Source organism: Engystomops pustulosus, chromosome 3 (assembly GCF_040894005.1).
Source record: "Engystomops pustulosus chromosome 3, aEngPut4.maternal, whole genome shotgun sequence".
NCBI lineage: Eukaryota > Metazoa > Chordata > Amphibia > Anura > Leptodactylidae > Engystomops > Engystomops pustulosus.
This window is the reverse complement of record NC_092413.1, coordinates 58,152,808-58,176,807: the sequence shown is the minus strand read 5'-3', so window position 1 is coordinate 58,176,807 and position 24,000 is coordinate 58,152,808. Positions and strand designations below refer to the sequence as shown.

The 24,000-nt window shown below is 34.3% G+C and overlaps 29 non-coding genes across 29 annotated transcripts; all 29 read right to left on the bottom strand.

Moving 5' to 3' along the window:
- Nucleotides 1-591: 591 nt before the first annotated feature.
- TRNAL-UAA (transfer RNA leucine (anticodon UAA)) lies at nucleotides 592-674 on the bottom strand. Its single transcript has one exon. It is a non-coding gene; the product is annotated as a tRNA-Leu (tRNA).
- A 730-nt stretch (nucleotides 675-1,404) lies between these two features.
- Nucleotides 1,405-1,487, bottom strand: TRNAL-UAA (transfer RNA leucine (anticodon UAA)). Its single transcript has one exon. It is a non-coding gene; the product is annotated as a tRNA-Leu (tRNA).
- Nucleotides 1,488-2,214: 727 nt separating this feature from the next.
- Nucleotides 2,215-2,297, bottom strand: TRNAL-UAA (transfer RNA leucine (anticodon UAA)). Its single transcript has one exon. It is a non-coding gene; the product is annotated as a tRNA-Leu (tRNA).
- Nucleotides 2,298-3,024: 727 nt separating this feature from the next.
- On the bottom strand, nucleotides 3,025-3,107 carry TRNAL-UAA (transfer RNA leucine (anticodon UAA)). The gene has a single exon. It is a non-coding gene; the product is annotated as a tRNA-Leu (tRNA).
- Nucleotides 3,108-3,834: 727 nt separating this feature from the next.
- Nucleotides 3,835-3,917, bottom strand: TRNAL-UAA (transfer RNA leucine (anticodon UAA)). The gene has a single exon. It is a non-coding gene; the product is annotated as a tRNA-Leu (tRNA).
- A 727-nt stretch (nucleotides 3,918-4,644) lies between these two features.
- Nucleotides 4,645-4,727, bottom strand: TRNAL-UAA (transfer RNA leucine (anticodon UAA)). The gene has a single exon. It is a non-coding gene; the product is annotated as a tRNA-Leu (tRNA).
- Nucleotides 4,728-5,454: 727 nt separating this feature from the next.
- TRNAL-UAA (transfer RNA leucine (anticodon UAA)) lies at nucleotides 5,455-5,537 on the bottom strand. Its single transcript has one exon. It is a non-coding gene; the product is annotated as a tRNA-Leu (tRNA).
- A 727-nt stretch (nucleotides 5,538-6,264) lies between these two features.
- On the bottom strand, nucleotides 6,265-6,347 carry TRNAL-UAA (transfer RNA leucine (anticodon UAA)). The gene has a single exon. It is a non-coding gene; the product is annotated as a tRNA-Leu (tRNA).
- A 730-nt stretch (nucleotides 6,348-7,077) lies between these two features.
- On the bottom strand, nucleotides 7,078-7,160 carry TRNAL-UAA (transfer RNA leucine (anticodon UAA)). The gene has a single exon. It is a non-coding gene; the product is annotated as a tRNA-Leu (tRNA).
- A 728-nt stretch (nucleotides 7,161-7,888) lies between these two features.
- Nucleotides 7,889-7,971, bottom strand: TRNAL-UAA (transfer RNA leucine (anticodon UAA)). The gene has a single exon. It is a non-coding gene; the product is annotated as a tRNA-Leu (tRNA).
- A 727-nt stretch (nucleotides 7,972-8,698) lies between these two features.
- TRNAL-UAA (transfer RNA leucine (anticodon UAA)) lies at nucleotides 8,699-8,781 on the bottom strand. The gene has a single exon. It is a non-coding gene; the product is annotated as a tRNA-Leu (tRNA).
- A 727-nt stretch (nucleotides 8,782-9,508) lies between these two features.
- TRNAL-UAA (transfer RNA leucine (anticodon UAA)) lies at nucleotides 9,509-9,591 on the bottom strand. Its single transcript has one exon. It is a non-coding gene; the product is annotated as a tRNA-Leu (tRNA).
- Nucleotides 9,592-10,321: 730 nt separating this feature from the next.
- TRNAL-UAA (transfer RNA leucine (anticodon UAA)) lies at nucleotides 10,322-10,404 on the bottom strand. Its single transcript has one exon. It is a non-coding gene; the product is annotated as a tRNA-Leu (tRNA).
- A 727-nt stretch (nucleotides 10,405-11,131) lies between these two features.
- On the bottom strand, nucleotides 11,132-11,214 carry TRNAL-UAA (transfer RNA leucine (anticodon UAA)). The gene has a single exon. It is a non-coding gene; the product is annotated as a tRNA-Leu (tRNA).
- A 727-nt stretch (nucleotides 11,215-11,941) lies between these two features.
- On the bottom strand, nucleotides 11,942-12,024 carry TRNAL-UAA (transfer RNA leucine (anticodon UAA)). The gene has a single exon. It is a non-coding gene; the product is annotated as a tRNA-Leu (tRNA).
- A 727-nt stretch (nucleotides 12,025-12,751) lies between these two features.
- Nucleotides 12,752-12,834, bottom strand: TRNAL-UAA (transfer RNA leucine (anticodon UAA)). The gene has a single exon. It is a non-coding gene; the product is annotated as a tRNA-Leu (tRNA).
- Nucleotides 12,835-13,561: 727 nt separating this feature from the next.
- Nucleotides 13,562-13,644, bottom strand: TRNAL-UAA (transfer RNA leucine (anticodon UAA)). The gene has a single exon. It is a non-coding gene; the product is annotated as a tRNA-Leu (tRNA).
- Nucleotides 13,645-14,371: 727 nt separating this feature from the next.
- On the bottom strand, nucleotides 14,372-14,454 carry TRNAL-UAA (transfer RNA leucine (anticodon UAA)). The gene has a single exon. It is a non-coding gene; the product is annotated as a tRNA-Leu (tRNA).
- A 727-nt stretch (nucleotides 14,455-15,181) lies between these two features.
- On the bottom strand, nucleotides 15,182-15,264 carry TRNAL-UAA (transfer RNA leucine (anticodon UAA)). The gene has a single exon. It is a non-coding gene; the product is annotated as a tRNA-Leu (tRNA).
- Nucleotides 15,265-15,994: 730 nt separating this feature from the next.
- Nucleotides 15,995-16,077, bottom strand: TRNAL-UAA (transfer RNA leucine (anticodon UAA)). Its single transcript has one exon. It is a non-coding gene; the product is annotated as a tRNA-Leu (tRNA).
- Nucleotides 16,078-16,805: 728 nt separating this feature from the next.
- Nucleotides 16,806-16,888, bottom strand: TRNAL-UAA (transfer RNA leucine (anticodon UAA)). Its single transcript has one exon. It is a non-coding gene; the product is annotated as a tRNA-Leu (tRNA).
- Nucleotides 16,889-17,615: 727 nt separating this feature from the next.
- On the bottom strand, nucleotides 17,616-17,698 carry TRNAL-UAA (transfer RNA leucine (anticodon UAA)). The gene has a single exon. It is a non-coding gene; the product is annotated as a tRNA-Leu (tRNA).
- A 730-nt stretch (nucleotides 17,699-18,428) lies between these two features.
- Nucleotides 18,429-18,511, bottom strand: TRNAL-UAA (transfer RNA leucine (anticodon UAA)). Its single transcript has one exon. It is a non-coding gene; the product is annotated as a tRNA-Leu (tRNA).
- Nucleotides 18,512-19,238: 727 nt separating this feature from the next.
- Nucleotides 19,239-19,321, bottom strand: TRNAL-UAA (transfer RNA leucine (anticodon UAA)). Its single transcript has one exon. It is a non-coding gene; the product is annotated as a tRNA-Leu (tRNA).
- A 730-nt stretch (nucleotides 19,322-20,051) lies between these two features.
- Nucleotides 20,052-20,134, bottom strand: TRNAL-UAA (transfer RNA leucine (anticodon UAA)). The gene has a single exon. It is a non-coding gene; the product is annotated as a tRNA-Leu (tRNA).
- Nucleotides 20,135-20,866: 732 nt separating this feature from the next.
- On the bottom strand, nucleotides 20,867-20,949 carry TRNAL-UAA (transfer RNA leucine (anticodon UAA)). Its single transcript has one exon. It is a non-coding gene; the product is annotated as a tRNA-Leu (tRNA).
- Nucleotides 20,950-21,679: 730 nt separating this feature from the next.
- TRNAL-UAA (transfer RNA leucine (anticodon UAA)) lies at nucleotides 21,680-21,762 on the bottom strand. The gene has a single exon. It is a non-coding gene; the product is annotated as a tRNA-Leu (tRNA).
- A 729-nt stretch (nucleotides 21,763-22,491) lies between these two features.
- On the bottom strand, nucleotides 22,492-22,574 carry TRNAL-UAA (transfer RNA leucine (anticodon UAA)). Its single transcript has one exon. It is a non-coding gene; the product is annotated as a tRNA-Leu (tRNA).
- A 726-nt stretch (nucleotides 22,575-23,300) lies between these two features.
- TRNAL-UAA (transfer RNA leucine (anticodon UAA)) lies at nucleotides 23,301-23,383 on the bottom strand. Its single transcript has one exon. It is a non-coding gene; the product is annotated as a tRNA-Leu (tRNA).
- Nucleotides 23,384-24,000: the final 617 nt, after the last annotated feature.

The following is a 24,000-nucleotide window of genomic DNA, read 5'->3' as shown; positions in this document are numbered from 1 at the left end:
GCCGGATAGAGAACCACTATAATTTCTAGATATGTCCGAAATCTCACCCATTCACCTTAACCTATCTGTCCAAGCATACATCTATGAAACAAAAAGTTGCACACTCATTTGAGATTACCAAATAGGGAAAACTGCTTTTACTGACACTGTTTGACCTCTATTTTAGACTACATCTGTCTGAAAACTAATGGCGTTTCTAGATTGGATTTTCTAAGACAGATTTTACAGTCCAACTTTGTTCAACACTATCTTTTGACAAATTGTTCTATGACTACCTGAGTCAGGTTAAACTTCTCCTATACATTTTCTCATGTCTTTTTCATAGCATATGTTTTGAAACTTTGAACAAAGATGCTGATAGAATATTCACCTGAATATATTAATAAATTGTATTTTCAATATTATTTAATTTTGCTGAAATAGCAGTTTTCTCTGAATAGTGAGGAATAAAATGCATTGATCACAATATGGTGCTCAGAGACTCATCTTTTGATCAACAGGTGATTTGGATAAAGGTCAAGATATTGGTTATTGTCACTAATGAATTACCCAATCTAGACCAATTTGCCAGAAGTCCAAGGTTAAAACTTTTACCAGGAGTGGGGTTCGAACCCACGCGGATATATATCCATTGGATCTTAAGTCCAACGCCTTAACCACTCGGCCATCCTGGTTCGAACGACAACATGTTAGACAACGAGATCAACATAGTGGTTGTTTGGAATAATGCATTCATGTAACTTGTACAAAATCATTCAGGTTTACAAATTTGTTTATTTTTTGGTGATTTTTTTGTCTTTGTAGAAAAGAGCCGGATAGAGAACCACTATAATTTCTAGATATGTCCGAAATCTCACCCATTCACCTTAACCTATCTGTCCAAGCATACATCTATGAAACAAAAAGTTGCACACTCATTTGAGATTACCAAATAGGGAAAACTGCTTTTACTGACACTGTTTGACCTCTATTTTAGACTACATCTGTCTGAAAACTAATGGCGTTTCTAGATTGGATTTTCTAAGACAGATTTTACAGTCCAACTTTGTTCAACACTATCTTTTGACAAATTGTTCTATGACTACCTGAGTCAGGTTAAACTTCTCCTATACATTTTCTCATGTCTTTTTCATAGCATATGTTTTGAAACTTTGAACAAAGATGCTGATAGAATATTCACCTGAATATATTAATAAATTGTATTTTCAATATTATTTAATTTTGCTGAAATAGCAGTTTTCTCTGAATAGTGAGGAATAAAATGCATTGATCACAATATGGTGCTCAGAGACTCATCTTTTGATCAACAGGTGATTTGGATAAAGGTCAAGAACAAAATGTTAATTGTCACTAATGAATTACTCAATCTAGACCAATTTGCCAGACGTCCAAGGTTAAAACTTTTACCAGGAGTGGGGTTTGAACCTACGCGGATATATATCCATTGGATCTTAAGTCCAACGCCTTAACCACTCAGCCATCCTGGTTCAAACGACAACCTGTTAGACAACGAGATCAACATAGTGGTTGTTTGGAATAATGCATTTATGTAAGTTGTACAAAATCTTTCAGGTTTACAAATTTGTTTATTTTTTGGTGATTTTTTTGTCTTTGTAGAAAAGAGCCGGATAGAGAACCACTATAATTTCTAGATATGTCCGAAATCTGACCCATTCGCCTTAACCTATCTGTCCAAGCATACATATATGAAACAAAAACTTGCACACTCATTTGAGATTACCAAATAGGAAAAACTGCTTTTCCTGACACTGTTTGACCTCATTTTTAGACTATATCTGTCAGAAAACTAATGGCATTTCTAGATTGGATTTTCTAAGATAGATTTTACAGTCCAACTTTGTTCAACACTATCTTTTGACAAATTGTTCTATGACTACCTGAGTCAGGTTAAACTTCTCCTATACATTTTCTCATGTCTTTTTCATAGCATATGTTTTGAAACTTTGAACAAAGATGCTGATAGAATATTCACCTAAATATATTAATAAATTGTATTTTCAATATTATTTAATTTTGCTGAAATAGCAGTTTTCTCTGAATAGTGAGGAATAAAATGCATTGATCACAATATGGTGCTCAGAGACTCATCTTTTGATCAACAGGTGATTTGGATAAAGGTCAAGATATTGGTTATTGTCACTAATGAATTACCCAATCTAGACCAAGTTGCCAGAAGTCCAAGGTTAAAAGTTTTACCAGGAGTGGGGTTCGAACCCACGCGGATATATATCCATTGGATCTTAAGTCCAACGCCTTAACCACTCGGCCATCCTGGTTCGAACGACAACCTGTTAGACAACGAGATCAACATAGTGGTTGTTTGGAATAATGCATTCATGTAAGTTGTACAAAATTATTCAGGTTTACAAATTTGTTTATTTTTTGGTGATTTTTTTGTCTTTGTAGAAAAGAGCCGGATAGAGAACCACTATAATTTCTAGATATGTCCGAAATCTCACCCATTCGCCTTAACCTATCTGTCCAAGCATACATCTATGAAACAAAAAGTTGCACACTCATTTGAGATTACCAAATATGGAAAACTGCTTTTACTGACACTGTTTGACCTCTATTTTAGACTACATCTGTCTGAAAACTAATGGCGTTTCTAGATTGGATTTTCTAAGACAGATTTTACAATCCAACTTTGTTCACCACTATCTTTTGACAAATTGTTCTATGACTACCTGAGTCAGGTTAAACTTCTCCTATACATTTTCTCATGTCTTTTTCATAGCATATGTTTTGAAACTTTGAACAAAGATGCTGATAGAATATTCACCTGAATATATTAATAAATTGTATTTTCAATATTATTTAATTTTGCTGAAATAGCAGTTTTCTCTGAATAGTGAGGAATAAAATGCATTGATCACAATATGGTGCTCAGAGACTCATCTTTTGATCAACAGGTGATTTGGATAAAGGTCAAGATATTGGTTATTGTCACTAATGAATTACCCAATCTAGACCAATTTGCCAGAAGTCCAAGGTTAAAAGTTTTACCAGGAGTGGGGTTCGAACCCACGCGGATATATACCCATTGGATCTTAAGTCCAACGCCTTAACCACTCGGCCATCCTGGTTCAAACGACAACTCGTTAGACTCCGAGATCAACATAGTGGTTGTTTGGAATAATGCATTCATGTAAGTTCTACAAAATCATTCAGGTTTACAAATTTGTTTATTTTTTGGTGATTTTTTTGTCTTTGTAGAAAAGAGCCGGATAGAGAACCACTATAATTTCTAGATATGTCCGAAATCTCACCCATTCACCTTAACCTATCTGTCCAAGCATACATCTATGAAACAAAAAGTTGCGCACTCATTTGAGATTACCAAATAGGGAAAACTGCTTTTACTGACACTGTTTGACCTCTATTTTAGACTACATCTGTCTGAAAACTAATGGTGTTTCTAGATTGGATTTTCTAAGACAGATTTTACAATCCAACTTTGTTCACCACTATCTTTTGACAAATTGTTCTATGACTACCTGAGTCAGGTTAAACTTCTCCTATACATTTTCTCATGTCTTTTTCATAGCATATGTTTTGAAACTTTGAACAAAGATGCTGATAGAATATTCACCTGAATATATTAATAAATTGTATTTTCAATATTATTTAATTTTGCTGAAATAGCAGTTTTCTCTGAATAGTGAGGAATAAAATGCATTGATCACAATATGGTGCTCAGAGACTCATCTTTTGATCAACAGGTGATTTGGATAAAGGTCAAGATATTGGTTATTGTCACTAATGAATTACCCAATCTAGACCAATTTGCCAGAAGTCCAAGGTTAAAACTTTTACCAGGAGTAGGGTTCGAACCCACGCGGATATATACCCATTGGATCTTAAGTCCAACGCCTTAACCACTCGGCCATCCTAGTTCAAACGACAACTCGTTAGACTCCGAGATCAACATAGTGGTTGTTTGGAATAATGCATTTATGTAAGTTGTACAAAATCATTCAGGTTTACAAATTTGTTTATTTTTTGGTGATTTTTTTGTCTTTGTAGAAAAGAGCCGGATAGAGAACCACTATAATTTCTAGATATGTCCGAAATCTCACCCATTCGCCTTAACCTATCTGTCCAAGCATACATCTATGAAACAAAAAGTTGCACACTCATTTGAGATTACCAAATAGGGAAAACTGCTTTTACTGACACTGTTTGACCTCTATTTTAGACTACATCTGTCTGAAAACTAATGGCGTTTCTAGATTGGATTTTCTAAGACAGATTTTACAGTCCAACTTTGTTCACCACTATCTTTTGACAAATTGTTCTATGACTACCTGAGTCAGGTTAAACTTCTCCTATACATTTTCTCATGTCTTTTTCATAGCATATGTTTTGAAACTTTGAACAAAGATGCTGATAGAATATTCACCTGAATATATTAATAAATTGTATTTTCAATATTATTTAATTTTGCTGAAATAGCAGTTTTCTCTGAATAGTGAGGAATAAAATGCATTGATCACAATATTGTGCTCAGAGACTCATCTTTTGATCAACAGGTGATTTGGATAAAGGTCAAGATATTGGTTATTGTCACTAATGAATTACCCAATCTAGACCAATTTGCCAGAAGTCCAAGGTTAAAACTTTTACCAGGAGTGGGGTTCGAACCCACGCGGATATATATCCATTGGATCTTAAGTCCAACGCCTTAACCACTCGGCCATCCTGGTTCGAACGACAACCTGTTAGACAACGAGATCAACATAGTGGTTGTTTGGAATAATGCATTCATGTAAGTTGTACAAAATTATTCAGGTTTACAAATTTGTTTATTTTTTGGTGATTTTTTTGTCTTTGTAGAAAAGAGCCGGATAGAGAACCACTATAATTTCTAGATATGTCCGAAATCTCACCCATTCGCCTTAACCTATCTGTCCAAGCATACATCTATGAAACAAAAAGTTGCACACTCATTTGAGATTACCAAATAGGGAAAACTGCTTTTACTGACACTGTTTGACCTCTATTTTAGACTACATCTGTCTGAAAACTAATGGCGTTTCTAGATTGGATTTTCTAAGACAGATTTTACAATCCAACTTTGTTCACCACTATCTTTTGACAAATTGTTCTATGACTACCTGAGTCAGGTTAAACTTCTCCTATACATTTTCTCATGTCTTTTTCATAGCATATGTTTTGAAACTTTGAACAAAGATGCTGATAGAATATTCACCTGAATATATTAATAAATTGTATTTTCAATATTATTTAATTTTGCTGAAATAGCAGTTTTCTCTGAATAGTGAGGAATAAAATGCATTGATCACAATATGGTGCTCAGAGACTCATCTTTTGATCAACAGGTGATTTGGATAAAGGTCAAGATATTGGTTATTGTCACTAATGAATTACCCAATCTAGACCAATTTGCCAGAAGTCCAAGGTTAAAAGTTTTACCAGGAGTGGGGTTCGAACCCACGCGGATATATACCCATTGGATCTTAAGTCCAACGCCTTAACCACTCGGCCATCCTGGTTCAAACGACAACTCGTTAGACTCCGCGATCAACATAGTGGTTGTTTGGAATAATGCATTCATGTAAGTTCTACAAAATCATTCAGGTTTACAAATTTGTTTATTTTTTGGTGATTTTTTTGTCTTTGTAGAAAAGAGCCGGATAGAGAACCACTATAATTTCTAGATATGTCCGAAATCTCACCCATTCACCTTAACCTATCTGTCCAAGCATACATCTATGAAACAAAAAGTTGCGCACTCATTTGAGATTACCAAATAGGGAAAACTGCTTTTACTGACACTGTTTGACCTCTATTTTAGACTACATCTGTCTGAAAACTAATGGTGTTTCTAGATTGGATTTTCTAAGACAGATTTTACAATCCAACTTTGTTCACCACTATCTTTTGACAAATTGTTCTATGACTACCTGAGTCAGGTTAAACTTCTCCTATACATTTTCTCATGTCTTTTTCATAGCATATGTTTTGAAACTTTGAACAAAGATGCTGATAGAATATTCACCTGAATATATTAATAAATTGTATTTTCAATATTATTTAATTTTGCTGAAATAGCAGTTTTCTCTGAATAGTGAGGAATAAAATGCATTGATCACAATATGGTGCTCAGAGACTCATCTTTTGATCAACAGGTGATTTGGATAAAGGTCAAGATATTGGTTATTGTCACTAATGAATTACCCAATCTAGACCAATTTGCCAGAAGTCCAAGGTTAAAACTTTTACCAGGAGTAGGGTTCGAACCCACGCGGATATATACCCATTGGATCTTAAGTCCAACGCCTTAACCACTCGGCCATCCTAGTTCAAACGACAACTCGTTAGACTCCGAGATCAACATAGTGGTTGTTTGGAATAATGCATTTATGTAAGTTGTACAAAATCATTCAGGTTTACAAATTTGTTTATTTTTTGGTGATTTTTTTGTCTTTGTAGAAAAGAGCCGGATAGAGAACCACTATAATTTCTTGATATGTCCGAAATCTCACCCATTCGCCTTAACCTATCTGTCCAAGCATACATCTATGAAACAAAAAGTTGCACACTCATTTGAGATTACCAAATAGGGAAAACTGCTTTTACTGACACTGTTTGACCTCTATTTTAGACTACATCTGTCTGAAAACTAATGGCGTTTCTAGATTGGATTTTCTAAGACAGATTTTACAGTCCAACTTTGTTCACCACTATCTTTTGACAAATTGTTCTATGACTACCTGAGTCAGGTTAAACTTCTCCTATACATTTTCTCATGTCTTTTTCATAGCATATGTTTTGAAACTTTGAACAAAGATGCTGATAGAATATTCACCTGAATATATTAATAAATTGTATTTTCAATATTATTTAATTTTGCTGAAATAGCAGTTTTCTCTGAATAGTGAGGAATAAAATGCATTGATCACAATATGGTGCTCAGAGACTCATCTTTTGATCAACAGGTGATTTGGATAAAGGTCAAGAACAAAATGTTAATTGTCACTAATGAATTACTCAATCTAGACCAATTTGCCAGACGTCCAAGGTTAAAACTTTTACCAGGAGTGGGGTTCGAACCCACGTGGATATATATCCATTGGATCTTAAGTCCAACGCCTTAACCACTCGGCCATCCTGGTTCGAACGACAACCTGTTAGACATCGAGATCAACATAGTGGTTGTTTGGAATAATGCATTTATGTAAGTTGTACAAAATCTTTCAGGTTTACAAATTTGTTTATTTTTTGGTGATTTTTTTGTCTTTGTAGAAAAGAGCCGGATAGAGAACCACTATAATTTTTTAGATATGTCCGAAATCTGACCCATTCGCCCTAACCTATCTGTCCAAGCATACATATATGAAACAAAAACTTGCACACTCATTTGAGATTACCAAATAGGAAAAACTGCTTTTCCTGACACTGTTTGACCTCATTTTTAGACTATATCTGTCAGAAAACTAATGGCATTTCTAGATTGGATTTTCTAAGATAGATTTTACAGTCCAACTTTGTTCAACACTATCTTTTGACAAATTGTTCTATGACTACCTGAGTCAGGTTAAACTTCTCCTATACATTTTCTCATGTCTTTTTCATAGCATATGTTTTGAAACTTTGAACAAAGATGCTGATAGAATATTCACCTAAATATATTAATAAATTGTATTTTCAATATTATTTAATTTTGCTGAAATAGCAGTTTTCTCTGAATAGTGAGGAATAAAATGCATTGATCACAATATGGTGCTCAGAGACTCATCTTTTGATCAACAGGTGATTTGGATAAAGGTCAAGATATTGGTTATTGTCACTAATGAATTACCCAATCTAGACCAATTTGCCAGAAGTCCAAGGTTAAAAGTTTTACCAGGAGTGGGGATCGAACCCACGCGGATATATATCCATTGGATCTTAAGTCCAACGCCTTAACCACTCGGCCATCCTGGTTCGAACGACAACCTGTTAGACAACGAGATCAACATAGTGGTTGTTTGGAATAATGCATTCATGTAAGTTGTACAAAATTATTCAGGTTTACAAATTTGTTTATTTTTTGGTGATTTTTTTGTCTTTGTAGAAAAGAGCCGGATAGAGAACCACTATAATTTCTAGATATGTCCGAAATCTCACCCATTCGCCTTAACCTATCTGTCCAAGCATACATCTATGAAACAAAAAGTTGCACACTCATTTGAGATTACCAAATAGGGAAAACTGCTTTTACTAACACTGTTTGACCTCTATTTTAGACTACATCTGTCTGAAAACTAATGGCGTTTCTAGATTGGATTTTCTAAGACAGATTTTACAATCCAACTTTGTTCACCACTATCTTTTGACAAATTGTTCTATGACTACCTGAGTCAGGTTAAACTTCTCCTATACATTTTCTCATGTCTTTTTCATAGCATATGTTTTGAAACTTTGAACAAAGATGCTGATAGAATATTCACCTGAATATATTAATAAATTGTATTTTCAATATTATTTAATTTTGCTGAAATAGCAGTTTTCTCTGAATAGTGAGGAATAAAATGCATTGATCACAATATGGTGCTCAGAGACTCATCTTTTGATCAACAGGTGATTTGGATAAAGGTCAAGATATTGGTTATTGTCACTAATGAATTACCCAATCTAGACCAATTTGCCAGAAGTCCAAGGTTAAAACTTTTACCAGGAGTGGGGTTCGAACCCACGCGGATATATATCCATTGGATCTTAAGTCCAACGCCTTAACCACTCGGCCATCCTGGTTCGAACGACAACATGTTAGACAACGAGATCAACATAGTGGTTGTTTGGAATAATGCATTCATGTAACTTGTACAAAATCATTCAGGTTTACAAATTTGTTTATTTTTTGGTGATTTTTTTGTCTTTGTAGAAAAGAGCCGGATAGAGAACCACTATAATTTCTAGATATGTCCGAAATCTCACCCATTCACCTTAACCTATCTGTCCAAGCATACATCTATGAAACAAAAAGTTGCACACTCATTTGAGATTACCAAATAGGGAAAACTGCTTTTACTGACACTGTTTGACCTCTATTTTAGACTACATCTGTCTGAAAACTAATGGCGTTTCTAGATTGGATTTTCTAAGACAGATTTTACAGTCCAACTTTGTTCAACACTATCTTTTGACAAATTGTTCTATGACTACCTGAGTCAGGTTAAACTTCTCCTATACATTTTCTCATGTCTTTTTCATAGCATATGTTTTGAAACTTTGAACAAAGATGCTGATAGAATATTCACCTGAATATATTAATAAATTGTATTTTCAATATTATTTAATTTTGCTGAAATAGCAGTTTTCTCTGAATAGTGAGGAATAAAATGCATTGATCACAATATGGTGCTCAGAGACTCATCTTTTGATCAACAGGTGATTTGGATAAAGGTCAAGATATTGGTTATTGTCACTAATGAATTACCCAATCTAGACCAATTTGCCAGAAGTCCAAGGTTAAAACTTTTACCAGGAGTGGGGTTCGAACCCACGCGGATATATATCCATTGGATCTTAAGTCCAACGCCTTAACCACTCGGCCATCCTGGTTCGAACGACAACATGTTAGACAACGAGATCAACATAGTGGTTGTTTGGAATAATGCATTCATGTAACTTGTACAAAATCATTCAGGTTTACAAATTTGTTTATTTTTTGGTGATTTTTTTGTCTTTGTAGAAAAGAGCCGGATAGAGAACCACTATAATTTCTAGATATGTCCGAAATCTCACCCATTCACCTTAACCTATCTGTCCAAGCATACATCTATGAAACAAAAAGTTGCACACTCATTTGAGATTACCAAATAGGGAAAACTGCTTTTACTGACACTGTTTGACCTCTATTTTAGACTACATCTGTCTGAAAACTAATGGCGTTTCTAGATTGGATTTTCTAAGACAGATTTTACAGTCCAACTTTGTTCAACACTATCTTTTGACAAATTGTTCTATGACTACCTGAGTCAGGTTAAACTTCTCCTATACATTTTCTCATGTCTTTTTCATAGCATATGTTTTGAAACTTTGAACAAAGATGCTGATAGAATATTCACCTGAATATATTAATAAATTGTATTTTCAATATTATTTAATTTTGCTGAAATAGCAGTTTTCTCTGAATAGTGAGGAATAAAATGCATTGATCACAATATGGTGCTCAGAGACTCATCTTTTGATCAACAGGTGATTTGGATAAAGGTCAAGAACAAAATGTTAATTGTCACTAATGAATTACTCAATCTAGACCAATTTGCCAGACGTCCAAGGTTAAAACTTTTACCAGGAGTGGGGTTTGAACCTACGCGGATATATATCCATTGGATCTTAAGTCCAACGCCTTAACCACTCAGCCATCCTGGTTCAAACGACAACCTGTTAGACAACGAGATCAACATAGTGGTTGTTTGGAATAATGCATTTATGTAAGTTGTACAAAATCTTTCAGGTTTACAAATTTGTTTATTTTTTGGTGATTTTTTTGTCTTTGTAGAAAAGAGCCGGATAGAGAACCACTATAATTTCTAGATATGTCCGAAATCTGACCCATTCGCCTTAACCTATCTGTCCAAGCATACATATATGAAACAAAAACTTGCACACTCATTTGAGATTACCAAATAGGAAAAACTGCTTTTCCTGACACTGTTTGACCTCATTTTTAGACTATATCTGTCAGAAAACTAATGGCATTTCTAGATTGGATTTTCTAAGATAGATTTTACAGTCCAACTTTGTTCAACACTATCTTTTGACAAATTGTTCTATGACTACCTGAGTCAGGTTAAACTTCTCCTATACATTTTCTCATGTCTTTTTCATAGCATATGTTTTGAAACTTTGAACAAAGATGCTGATAGAATATTCACCTAAATATATTAATAAATTGTATTTTCAATATTATTTAATTTTGCTGAAATAGCAGTTTTCTCTGAATAGTGAGGAATAAAATGCATTGATCACAATATGGTGCTCAGAGACTCATCTTTTGATCAACAGGTGATTTGGATAAAGGTCAAGATATTGGTTATTGTCACTAATGAATTACCCAATCTAGACCAAGTTGCCAGAAGTCCAAGGTTAAAAGTTTTACCAGGAGTGGGGTTCGAACCCACGCGGATATATATCCATTGGATCTTAAGTCCAACGCCTTAACCACTCGGCCATCCTGGTTCGAACGACAACCTGTTAGACAACGAGATCAACATAGTGGTTGTTTGGAATAATGCATTCATGTAAGTTGTACAAAATTATTCAGGTTTACAAATTTGTTTATTTTTTGGTGATTTTTTTGTCTTTGTAGAAAAGAGCCGGATAGAGAACCACTATAATTTCTAGATATGTCCGAAATCTCACCCATTCGCCTTAACCTATCTGTCCAAGCATACATCTATGAAACAAAAAGTTGCACACTCATTTGAGATTACCAAATATGGAAAACTGCTTTTACTGACACTGTTTGACCTCTATTTTAGACTACATCTGTCTGAAAACTAATGGCGTTTCTAGATTGGATTTTCTAAGACAGATTTTACAATCCAACTTTGTTCACCACTATCTTTTGACAAATTGTTCTATGACTACCTGAGTCAGGTTAAACTTCTCCTATACATTTTCTCATGTCTTTTTCATAGCATATGTTTTGAAACTTTGAACAAAGATGCTGATAGAATATTCACCTGAATATATTAATAAATTGTATTTTCAATATTATTTAATTTTGCTGAAATAGCAGTTTTCTCTGAATAGTGAGGAATAAAATGCATTGATCACAATATGGTGCTCAGAGACTCATCTTTTGATCAACAGGTGATTTGGATAAAGGTCAAGATATTGGTTATTGTCACTAATGAATTACCCAATCTAGACCAATTTGCCAGAAGTCCAAGGTTAAAAGTTTTACCAGGAGTGGGGTTCGAACCCACGCGGATATATACCCATTGGATCTTAAGTCCAACGCCTTAACCACTCGGCCATCCTGGTTCAAACGACAACTCGTTAGACTCCGAGATCAACATAGTGGTTGTTTGGAATAATGCATTCATGTAAGTTCTACAAAATCATTCAGGTTTACAAATTTGTTTATTTTTTGGTGATTTTTTTGTCTTTGTAGAAAAGAGCCGGATAGAGAACCACTATAATTTCTAGATATGTCCGAAATCTCACCCATTCACCTTAACCTATCTGTCCAAGCATACATCTATGAAACAAAAAGTTGCGCACTCATTTGAGATTACCAAATAGGGAAAACTGCTTTTACTGACACTGTTTGACCTCTATTTTAGACTACATCTGTCTGAAAACTAATGGTGTTTCTAGATTGGATTTTCTAAGACAGATTTTACAATCCAACTTTGTTCACCACTATCTTTTGACAAATTGTTCTATGACTACCTGAGTCAGGTTAAACTTCTCCTATACATTTTCTCATGTCTTTTTCATAGCATATGTTTTGAAACTTTGAACAAAGATGCTGATAGAATATTCACCTGAATATATTAATAAATTGTATTTTCAATATTATTTAATTTTGCTGAAATAGCAGTTTTCTCTGAATAGTGAGGAATAAAATGCATTGATCACAATATGGTGCTCAGAGACTCATCTTTTGATCAACAGGTGATTTGGATAAAGGTCAAGATATTGGTTATTGTCACTAATGAATTACCCAATCTAGACCAATTTGCCAGAAGTCCAAGGTTAAAACTTTTACCAGGAGTAGGGTTCGAACCCACGCGGATATATACCCATTGGATCTTAAGTCCAACGCCTTAACCACTCGGCCATCCTAGTTCAAACGACAACTCGTTAGACTCCGAGATCAACATAGTGGTTGTTTGGAATAATGCATTTATGTAAGTTGTACAAAATCATTCAGGTTTACAAATTTGTTTATTTTTTGGTGATTTTTTTGTCTTTGTAGAAAAGAGCCGGATAGAGAACCACTATAATTTCTAGATATGTCCGAAATCTCACCCATTCGCCTTAACCTATCTGTCCAAGCATACATCTATGAAACAAAAAGTTGCACACTCATTTGAGATTACCAAATAGGGAAAACTGCTTTTACTGACACTGTTTGACCTCTATTTTAGACTACATCTGTCTGAAAACTAATGGCGTTTCTAGATTGGATTTTCTAAGACAGATTTTACAGTCCAACTTTGTTCACCACTATCTTTTGACAAATTGTTCTATGACTACCTGAGTCAGGTTAAACTTCTCCTATACATTTTCTCATGTCTTTTTCATAGCATATGTTTTGAAACTTTGAACAAAGATGCTGATAGAATATTCACCTGAATATATTAATAAATTGTATTTTCAATATTATTTAATTTTGCTGAAATAGCAGTTTTCTCTGAATAGTGAGGAATAAAATGCATTGATCACAATATGGTGCTCAGAGACTCATCTTTTGATCAACAGGTGATTTGGATAAAGGTCAAGATATTGGTTATTGTCACTAATGAATTACCCAATCTAGACCAATTTGCCAGAAGTCCAAGGTTAAAACTTTTACCAGGAGTGGGGTTCGAACCCACGCGGATATATATCCATTGGATCTTAAGTCCAACGCCTTAACCACTCGGCCATCCTGGTTCGAACGACAACCTGTTAGACAACGAGATCAACATAGTGGTTGTTTGGAATAATGCATTCATGTAAGTTGTACAAAATTATTCAGGTTTACAAATTTGTTTATTTTTTGGTGATTTTTTTGTCTTTGTAGAAAAGAGCCGGATAGAGAACCACTATAATTTCTAGATATGTCCGAAATCTCACCCATTCGCCTTAACCTATCTGTCCAAGCATACATCTATGAAACAAAAAGTTGCACACTCATTTGAGATTACCAAATAGGGAAAACTGCTTTTACTGACACTGTTTGACCTCTATTTTAGACTACATCTGTCTGAAAACTAATGGCGTTTCTAGATTGGATTTTCTAAGACAGATTTTACAATCCAACTTTGTTCACCACTATCTTTTGACAAATTGTTCTATGACTACCTGAGTCAGGTTAAACTTCTCCTATACATTTTCTCATGTCTTTTTCATAGCATATGTTTTGAAACTTTGAACAAAGATGCTGATAGAATATTCACCTGAATATATTAATAAATTGTATTTTCAATATTATTTAATTTTGCTGAAATAGCAGTTTTCTCTGAATAGTGAGGAATAAAATGCATTGATCACAATATGGTGCTCAGAGACTCATCTTTTGATCAACAGGTGATTTGGATAAAGGTCAAGATATTGGTTATTGTCACTAATGAATTACCCAATCTAGACCAATTTGCCAGAAGTCCAAGGTTAAAAGTTTTACCAGGAGTGGGGTTCGAACCCACGCGGATATATACCCATTGGATCTTAAGTCCAACGCCTTAACCACTCGGCCATCCTGGTTCAAACGACAACTCGTTAGACTCCGAGATCAACATAGTGGTTGTTTGGAATAATGCATTCATGTAAGTTCTACAAAATCATTCAGGTTTACAAATTTGTTTATTTTTTGGTGATTTTTTTGTCTTTGTAGAAAAGAGCCGGATAGAGAACCACTATAATTTCTAGATATGTCCGAAATCTCACCCATTCACCTTAACCTATCTGTCCAAGCATACATCTATGAAACAAAAAGTTGCGCACTCATTTGAGATTACCAAATAGGGAAAACTGCTTTTACTGACACTGTTTGACCTCTATTTTAGACTACATCTGTCTGAAAACTAATGGTGTTTCTAGATTGGATTTTCTAAGACAGATTTTACAATCCAACTTTGTTCACCACAATCTTTTGACAAATTGTTCTATGACTACCTGAGTCAGGTTAAACTTCTCCTATACATTTTCTCATGTCTTTTTCATAGCATATGTTTTGAAACTTTGAACAAAGATGCTGATAGAATATTCACCTGAATATATTAATAAATTGTATTTTCAATATTATTTAATTTTGCTGAAATAGCAGTTTTCTCTGAATAGTGAGGAATAAAATGCATTGATCACAATATGGTGCTCAGAGACTCATCTTTTGATCAACAGGTGATTTGGATAAAGGTCAAGATATTGGTTATTGTCACTAATGAATTACCCAATCTAGACCAATTTGCCAGAAGTCCAAGGTTAAAACTTTTACCAGGAGTAGGGTTCGAACCCACGCGGATATATACCCATTGGATCTTAAGTCCAACGCCTTAACCACTCGGCCATCCTAGTTCAAACGACAACTCGTTAGACTCCGAGATCAACATAGTGGTTGTTTGGAATAATGCATTTATGTAAGTTGTACAAAATCATTCAGGTTTACAAATTTGTTTATTTTTTGGTGATTTTTTTGTCTTTGTAGAAAAGAGCCGGATAGAGAACCACTATAATTTCTAGATATGTCCGAAATCTCACCCATTCGCCTTAACCTATCTGTCCAAGCATACATCTATGAAACAAAAAGTTGCACACTCATTTGAGATTACCAAATAGGGAAAACTGCTTTTACTGACACTGTTTGACCTCTATTTTAGACTACATCTGTCTGAAAACTAATGGCGTTTCTAGATTGGATTTTCTAAGACAGATTTTACAGTCCAACTTTGTTCACCACTATCTTTTGACAAATTGTTCTATGACTACCTGAGTCAGGTTAAACTTCTCCTATACATTTTCTCATGTCTTTTTCATAGCATATGTTTTGAAACTTTGAACAAAGATGCTGATAGAATATTCACCTGAATATATTAATAAATTGTATTTTCAATATTATTTAATTTTGCTGAAATAGCAGTTTTCTCTGAATAGTGAGGAATAAAATGCATTGATCACAATATGGTGCTCAGAGACTCATCTTTTGATCAACAGGTGATTTGGATAAAGGTCAAGAACAAAATGTTAATTGTCACTAATGAATTACTCAATCTAGACCAATTTGCCAGACGTCCAAGGTTAAAACTTTTACCAGGAGTGGGGTTCGAACCCACGTGGATATATATCCATTGGATCTTAAGTCCAACGCCTTAACCACTCGGCCATCCTGGTTCGAACGACAACCTGTTAGACATCGAGATCAACATAGTGGTTGTTTGGAATAATGCATTTATGTAAGTTGTACAAAATCTTTCAGGTTTACAAATTTGTTTATTTTTTGGTGATTTTTTTGTCTTTGTAGAAAAGAGCCGGATAGAGAACCACTATAATTTTTTAGATATGTCCGAAATCTGACCCATTCGCCCTAACCTATCTGTCCAAGCATACATATATGAAACAAAAACTTGCACACTCATTTGAGATTACCAAATAGGAAAAACTGCTTTTCCTGACACTGTTTGACCTCATTTTTAGACTATATCTGTCAGAAAACTAATGGCATTTCTAGATTGGATTTTCTAAGATAGATTTTACAGTCCAACTTTGTTCAACACTATCTTTTGACAAATTGTTCTATGACTACCTGAGTCAGGTTAAACTTCTCCTATACATTTTCTCATGTCTTTTTCATAGCATATGTTTTGAAAATTTGAACAAAGATGCTGATAGAATATTCACCTAAATATATTAATAAATTGTATTTTCAATATTATTTAATTTTGCTGAAATAGCAGTTTTCTCTGAATAGTGAGGAATAAAATGCATTGATCACAATATGGTGCTCAGAGACTCATCTTTTGATCAACAGGTGATTTGGATAAAGGTCAAGATATTGGTTATTGTCACTAATGAATTACCCAATCTAGACCAATTTGCCAGAAGTCCAAGGTTAAAAGTTTTACCAGGAGTGGGGATCGAACCCACGCGGATATATATCCATTGGATCTTAAGTCCAACGCCTTAACCACTCGGCCATCCTGGTTCGAACGACAACCTGTTAGACAACGAGATCAACATAGTGGTTGTTTGGAATAATGCATTCATGTAAGTTGTACAAAATTATTCAGGTTTACAAATTTGTTTATTTTTTGGTGATTTTTTTGTCTTTGTAGAAAAGAGCCGGATAGAGAACCACTATAATTTCTAGATATGTCCGAAATCTCACCCATTCGCCTTAACCTATCTGTCCAAGCATACATCTATGAAACAAAAAGTTGCACACTCATTTGAGATTACCAAATAGGGAAAACTGCTTTTACTAACACTGTTTGACCTCTATTTTAGACTACATCTGTCTGAAAACTAATGGCGTTTCTAGATTGGATTTTCTAAGACAGATTTTACAATCCAACTTTGTTCACCACTATCTTTTGACAAATTGTTCTATGACTACCTGAGTCAGGTTAAACTTCTCCTATACATTTTCTCATGTCTTTTTCATAGCATATGTTTTGAAACTTTGAACAAAGATGCTGATAGAATATTCACCTGAATATATTAATAAATTGTATTTTCAATATTATTTAATTTTGCTGAAATAGCAGTTTTCTCTGAATAGTGAGGAATAAAATGCATTGATCACAATATGGTGCTCAGAGACTCATCTTTTGATCAACAGGTGATTTGGATAAAGGTCAAGATATTGGTTATTGTCACTAATGAATTACCCAATCTAGACCAATTTGCCAGAAGTCCAAGGTTAAAACTTTTACCAGGAGTGGGGTTCGAACCCACGCGGATATATATCCATTGGATCTTAAGTCCAACGCCTTAACCACTCGGCCATCCTGGTTCGAACGACAACATGTTAGACAACGAGATCAACATAGTGGTTGTTTGGAATAATGCATTCATGTAACTTGTACAAAATCATTCAGGTTTACAAATTTGTTTATTTTTTGGTGATTTTTTTGTCTTTGTAGAAAAGAGCCGGATAGAGAACCACTATAATTTCTAGATATGTCCGAAATCTCACCCATTCACCTTAACCTATCTGTCCAAGCATACATCTATGAAACAAAAAGTTGCACACTCATTTGAGATTACCAAATAGGGAAAACTGCTTTTACTGACACTGTTTGACCTCTATTTTAGACTACATCTGTCTGAAAACTAATGGCGTTTCTAGATTGGATTTTCTAAGACAGATTTTACAGTCCAACTTTGTTCAACACTATCTTTTGACAAATTGTTCTATGACTACCTGAGTCAGGTTAAACTTCTCCTATACATTTTCTCATGTCTTTTTCATAGCATATGTTTTGAAACTTTGAACAAAGATGCTGATAGAATATTCACCTGAATATATTAATAAATTGTATTTTCAATATTATTTAATTTTGCTGAAATAGCAGTTTTCTCTGAATAGTGAGGAATAAAATGCATTGATCACAATATGGTGCTCAGAGACTCATCTTTTGATCAACAGGTGATTTGGATAAAGGTCAAGAACAAAATGTTAATTGTCACTAATGAATTACTCAATCTAGACCAATTTGCCAGACGTCCAAGGTTAAAACTTTTACCAGGAGTGGGGTTTGAACCTACGCGGATATATATCCATTGGATCTTAAGTCCAACGCCTTAACCACTCGGCCATCCTGGTTCAAACGACAACCTGTTAGACAACGAGATCAACATAGTGGTTGTTTGGAATAATGCATTTATGTAAGTTGTACAAAATCTTTCAGGTTTACAAATTTGTTTATTTTTTGGTGATTTTTTTGTCTTTGTAGAAAAGAGCCGGATAGAGAACCACTATAATTTCTAGATATGTCCGAAATCTGACCCATTCGCCTTAACCTATCTGTCCAAGCATACATATATGAAACAAAAACTTGCACACTCATTTGAGATTACCAAATAGGAAAAACTGCTTTTCCTGACACTGTTTGACCTCATTTTTAGACTATATCTGTCAGAAAACTAATGGCATTTCTAGATTGGATTTTCTAAGATAGATTTTACAGTCCAACTTTGTTCAACACTATCTTTTGACAAATTGTTCTATGACTACCTGAGTCAGGTTAAACTTCTCCTATACATTTTCTCATGTCTTTTTCATAGCATATGTTTTGAAACTTTGAACAAAGATGCTGATAGAATATTCACCTAAATATATTAATAAATTGTATTTTCAATATTATTTAATTTTGCTGAAATAGCAGTTTTCTCTGAATAGTGAGGAATAAAATGCATTGATCACAATATGGTGCTCAGAGACTCATCTTTTGATCAACAGGTGATTTGGATAAAGGTCAAGATATTGGTTATTGTCACTAATGAATTACCCAATCTAGACCAAGTTGCCAGAAGTCCAAGGTTAAAAGTTTTACCAGGAGTGGGGTTCGAACCCACGCGGATATATATCCATTGGATCTTAAGTCCAACGCCTTAACCACTCGGCCATCCTGGTTCGAACGACAACCTGTTAGACAACGAGATCAACATAGTGGTTGTTTGGAATAATGCATTCATGTAAGTTCTACAAAATCATTCAGGTTTACAAATTTGTTTATTTTTTGGTGATTTTTTTGTCTTTGTAGAAAAGAGCCGGATAGAGAACCACTATAATTTCTAGATATGTCCGAAATCTCACCCATTCACCTTAACCTATCTGTCCAAGCATACATCTATGAAACAAAAAGTTGCACACTCATTTGAGATTACCAAATAGGGAAAACTGCTTTTACTGACACTGTTTGACCTCTATTTTAGACTACATCTGTCTGAAAACTAATGGCGTTTCTAGATTGGATTTTCTAAGATAGATTTTACAATCCAACTTTGTTCACCACTATCTTTTGACAAATTGTTCTATGACTACCTGAGTCAGGTTAAACTTCTCCTATACATTTTCTCATGTCTTTTTCATAGCATATGTTTTGAAACTTTGAACAAAGATGCTGATAGAATATTCACCTGAATATATTAATAAATTGTATTTTCAATATTATTTAATTTTGCTGAAATAGCAGTTTTCTCTGAATAGTGAGGAATAAAATGCATTGATCACAATATGGTGCTCAGAGACTCATCTTTTGATCAACAGGTGATTTGGATAAAGGTCAAGAACAAAATGTTAATTGTCACTAATGAATTACTCAATCTAGACCAATTTGCCAGACGTCCAAGGTTAAAACTTTTATCAGGAGTGGGGTTCGAACCCACGCGGATATATATCCATTGGATCTTAAGTCCAATGCCTTAACCACTCGGCCATCCTAGTTCAAACGACAACTCGTTAGACTCCGAGATCAACATAGTGGTTGTTTGGAATAATGCATTCATGTAAGTTGTACAAAATCATTCAGGTTTACAAATTTGTTTATTTTTTGGTGATTTTTTTTGTCTTTGTAGAAAAGAGCCGGATAGAGAACCACTATAATTTCTAGATATGTCCGAAATCTCACCCATTCGCCTTAACCTATCTGTCCAAGCATACATCTATGAAACAAAAACTTGCACACTCATTTGAGATTACCAAATAGGGAAAACTGCTTTTACTGACACTGTTTGACGTCTTTTTTTAGACTACATCTGTCTGAAAACTAATGGCGTTTCTAGATTGGATTTTCTAAGACAGATTTTACAGTCCAACTTTGTTCACCACTATCTTTTGACAAATTGTTCTATGACTACCTGAGTCAGGTTAAACTTCTCCTATACATTTTCTCATGTCTTTTTCATAGCATATGTTTTGAAACTTTGAACAAAGATGCTGATAGAATATTCACCTGAATATATTAATAAATTGTATTTTCAATATTATTTAATTTTGCTGAAATAGCAGTTTTCTCTGAATAGTGAGGAATAAAATGCATTGATCACAATATGGTGCTCAGAGACTCATCTTTTGATCAACAGGTGATTTGGATAAAGGTCAAGAACAAAATGTTAATTGTCACTAATGAATTACTCAATCTAGACCAATTTGCCAGACGTCCAAGGTTAAAACTTTTACCAGGAGTGGGGTTCGAACCCACGCGGATATATAGCCATTGGATCTTAAGTCCAACGCCTTAACCACTCGGCCATCCTGGTACGGACAACAACCTGTTAGACAACGAGATCAACATAGTGGTTGTTTGGAAAAATGCATTTATGTAAGTTGTACAAAATCTTTCAGGTTTACAAATTTGTTTATATTTTGGTGATTCTTTTGTCTTTGTAGAAAAGAGCCGGATAGAGAACCACTATAATTTCTAGATATGTCCGAAATCTCACCCATTCACCTTAACCTATCTGTCCAAGCATACATCTATGAAACAAAAAGTTGCGCACTCATTTGAGATTACCAAATAGGGAAAACTGCTTTTACTGACACTGTTTGACCTCTATTTTAGACTACATCTGTCTGAAAACTAATGGCGTTTCTAGATTGGATTTTCTAAGACAGATTTTACAATCCAACTTTGTTCACCACTATCTTTTGACAAATTGTTCTATGACTACCTGAGTCAGGTTAAACTTCTCCTATACATTTTCTCATGTCTTTTTCATAGCATATGTTTTGAAACTTTGAACAAAGATGCTGATAGAATATTCACCTGAATATATTAATAAATTGTATTTTCAATATTATTTAATTTTGCTGAAATAGCAGTTTTCTCTGAATAGTGAGGAATAAAATGCATTGATCACAATATGGTGCTCAGAGACTCATCTTTTGATCAACAGGTGATTTGGATAAAGGTCAAGAACAAAATGTTAATTGTCACTAATGAATTACTCAATCTAGACCAATTTGCCAGACGTCCAAGGTTAAAACTTTTACCAGGAGTGGGGTTCGAACCCACACGGATATATATCCATTAGATCTTAAGTCCAACACCTTAACCACTCGGCCATCCTGGTTCGAACGACAACCTGTTAGACAACGAGATCAACATAGTGGTTGTTTGGAATAATGCATTTATGTAAGTTGTACAAAATCTTTCAGGTTTACAAATTTGTTTATTTTTTGGTGATTCTTTTGTCTTGTAGAAAAGAGCCGGATAGAGAACCACTATAATTTCTAGATATGTCCGAAATCTCACCCATTCACCTTAACCTATCTGTCCAAGCATACATCTATGAAACAAAAAGTTGCGCACTCATTTGAGATTACCAAATAGGGAAAACTGCTTTTACTGACACTGTTTGACCTCTATTTTAGACTACATCTGTCTGAAAACTAATGGCGTTTCTAGATTGGATTTTCTAAGACAGATTTTACAATCCAACTTTGTTCACCACTATCTTTTGACAGATTGTTCTATGACTACCTGAGTCAGGTTAAACTTCTCCTATACATTTTCTCATGTCTTTTTCATAGCATATGTTTTGAAACTTTGAACAAAGATGCTGATAGAATATTCACCTGAATATATTAATAAATTGTATTTTCAATATTATTTAATTTTGCTGAAATAGCAGTTTTCTCTGAATAGTGAGGAATAAAATGCATTGATCACAATATGGTGCTCAGAGACTCATCTTTTGATCAACAGGTGATTTGGATAAAGGTCAAGAACAAAATGTTAATTGTCACTAATGAATTACTCAATCTAGACCAATTTGCCAGACGTCCAAGGTTAAAACTTTGACCAGGAGTGGGGTTCGAACCCACACGGATATATATCCATTGGATCTTAAGTCCAACGCCTTAACCACTCGGCCATCCTGGTTCGAACGACAACCTGTTAGACAACGAGATCAACATAGTGGTTGTTTGGAATAATACATTTATGTAAGTTGTACAAAATCTTTCAGGTTTACAAATTTGTTCATTTTTTGGTGATTCTTTTGTCTTGTAGAAAAGAGCCGGATAGAGAACCACTATAATTTCTAGATATGTCCGAAATCTCACCCATTCACCTTAACCTATCTGTCCAAGCATACATCTATGAAACAAAAAGTTGCGCACACATTTGAGATTACCAAATAGGGAAAACTGCTTTTACTGACACTGTTTGACCTCTATTTTAGACTACATCTGTCTGAAAACTAATGGCGTTTCTAGATTGGATTTTCTAAGACAGATTTTACAATCCAACTTTGTTCACCACTATCTTTTGACAAATTGTTCTATGACTACCTGAGTCAGGTTAAACTTCTCCTATACATTTTCTCATGTCTTTTTCATAGCATATGTTTTGAAACTTTGAACAAAGATGCTGATAGAATATTCACCTGAATATATTAATAAATTGTATTTTCAATATTATTTAATTTTGCTGAAATAGCAGTTTTCTCTGAATAGTGAGGAATAAAATGCATTGATCACAATATGGTGCTCCGAGGCTCATCTTTTGATCAACAGGTGATTTGGATAAAGGTCAAGATATTGGTTATTGTCACTAATGAATTACCCAATCTAGACCAATTTGCCAGAAGTCCAAGGTTAAAACTTTTACCAGGAGTGGGGTTCGAACCCACGCGGATATATATCCATTGGATCTTAAGTCCAACGCCTTAACCACTCGGCCATCCTGGTTCGAACGACAACCTGTTAGACAACGAGATCAACATAGTGGTTGTTTGGAATAATGCATTCATGTAACTTGTACAAAATCATTCAGGTTTACAAATTTGTTTATTTTTTGGTGATTTTTTTGTCTTTGTAGAAAAGAGCCGGATAGAGAACCACTATAATTTCTAGATATGTCCGAAATCTCACCCATTCACCTTAACCTATCTGTCCAAGCATACATCTATGAAACAAAAAGTTGCGCACTCATTTGAGATTACCAAATAGGGAAAACTGCTTTTACTGACACTGTTTGACCTCTATTTTAGACTACATCTGTCTGAAAACTAATGGCGTTTCTAGATTGGATTTTCTAAGACAGATTTTACAATCCAACTTTGTTCACCACTATCTTTTGACAAATTGTTCTATGACTACCTGAGTCAGGTTAAACTTCTCCTATACATTTTCTCATGTCTTTTTCATAGCATATGTTTTGAAACTTTGAACAAAGATGCTGATAGAATATTCACCTGAATATATTAATAAATTGTATTTTCAATATTATTTAATTTTGCTGAAATAGCAGTTTTCTCTGAATAGTGTAGAATAAAATGCATTGATCACAATATGGTGCTCAGAGA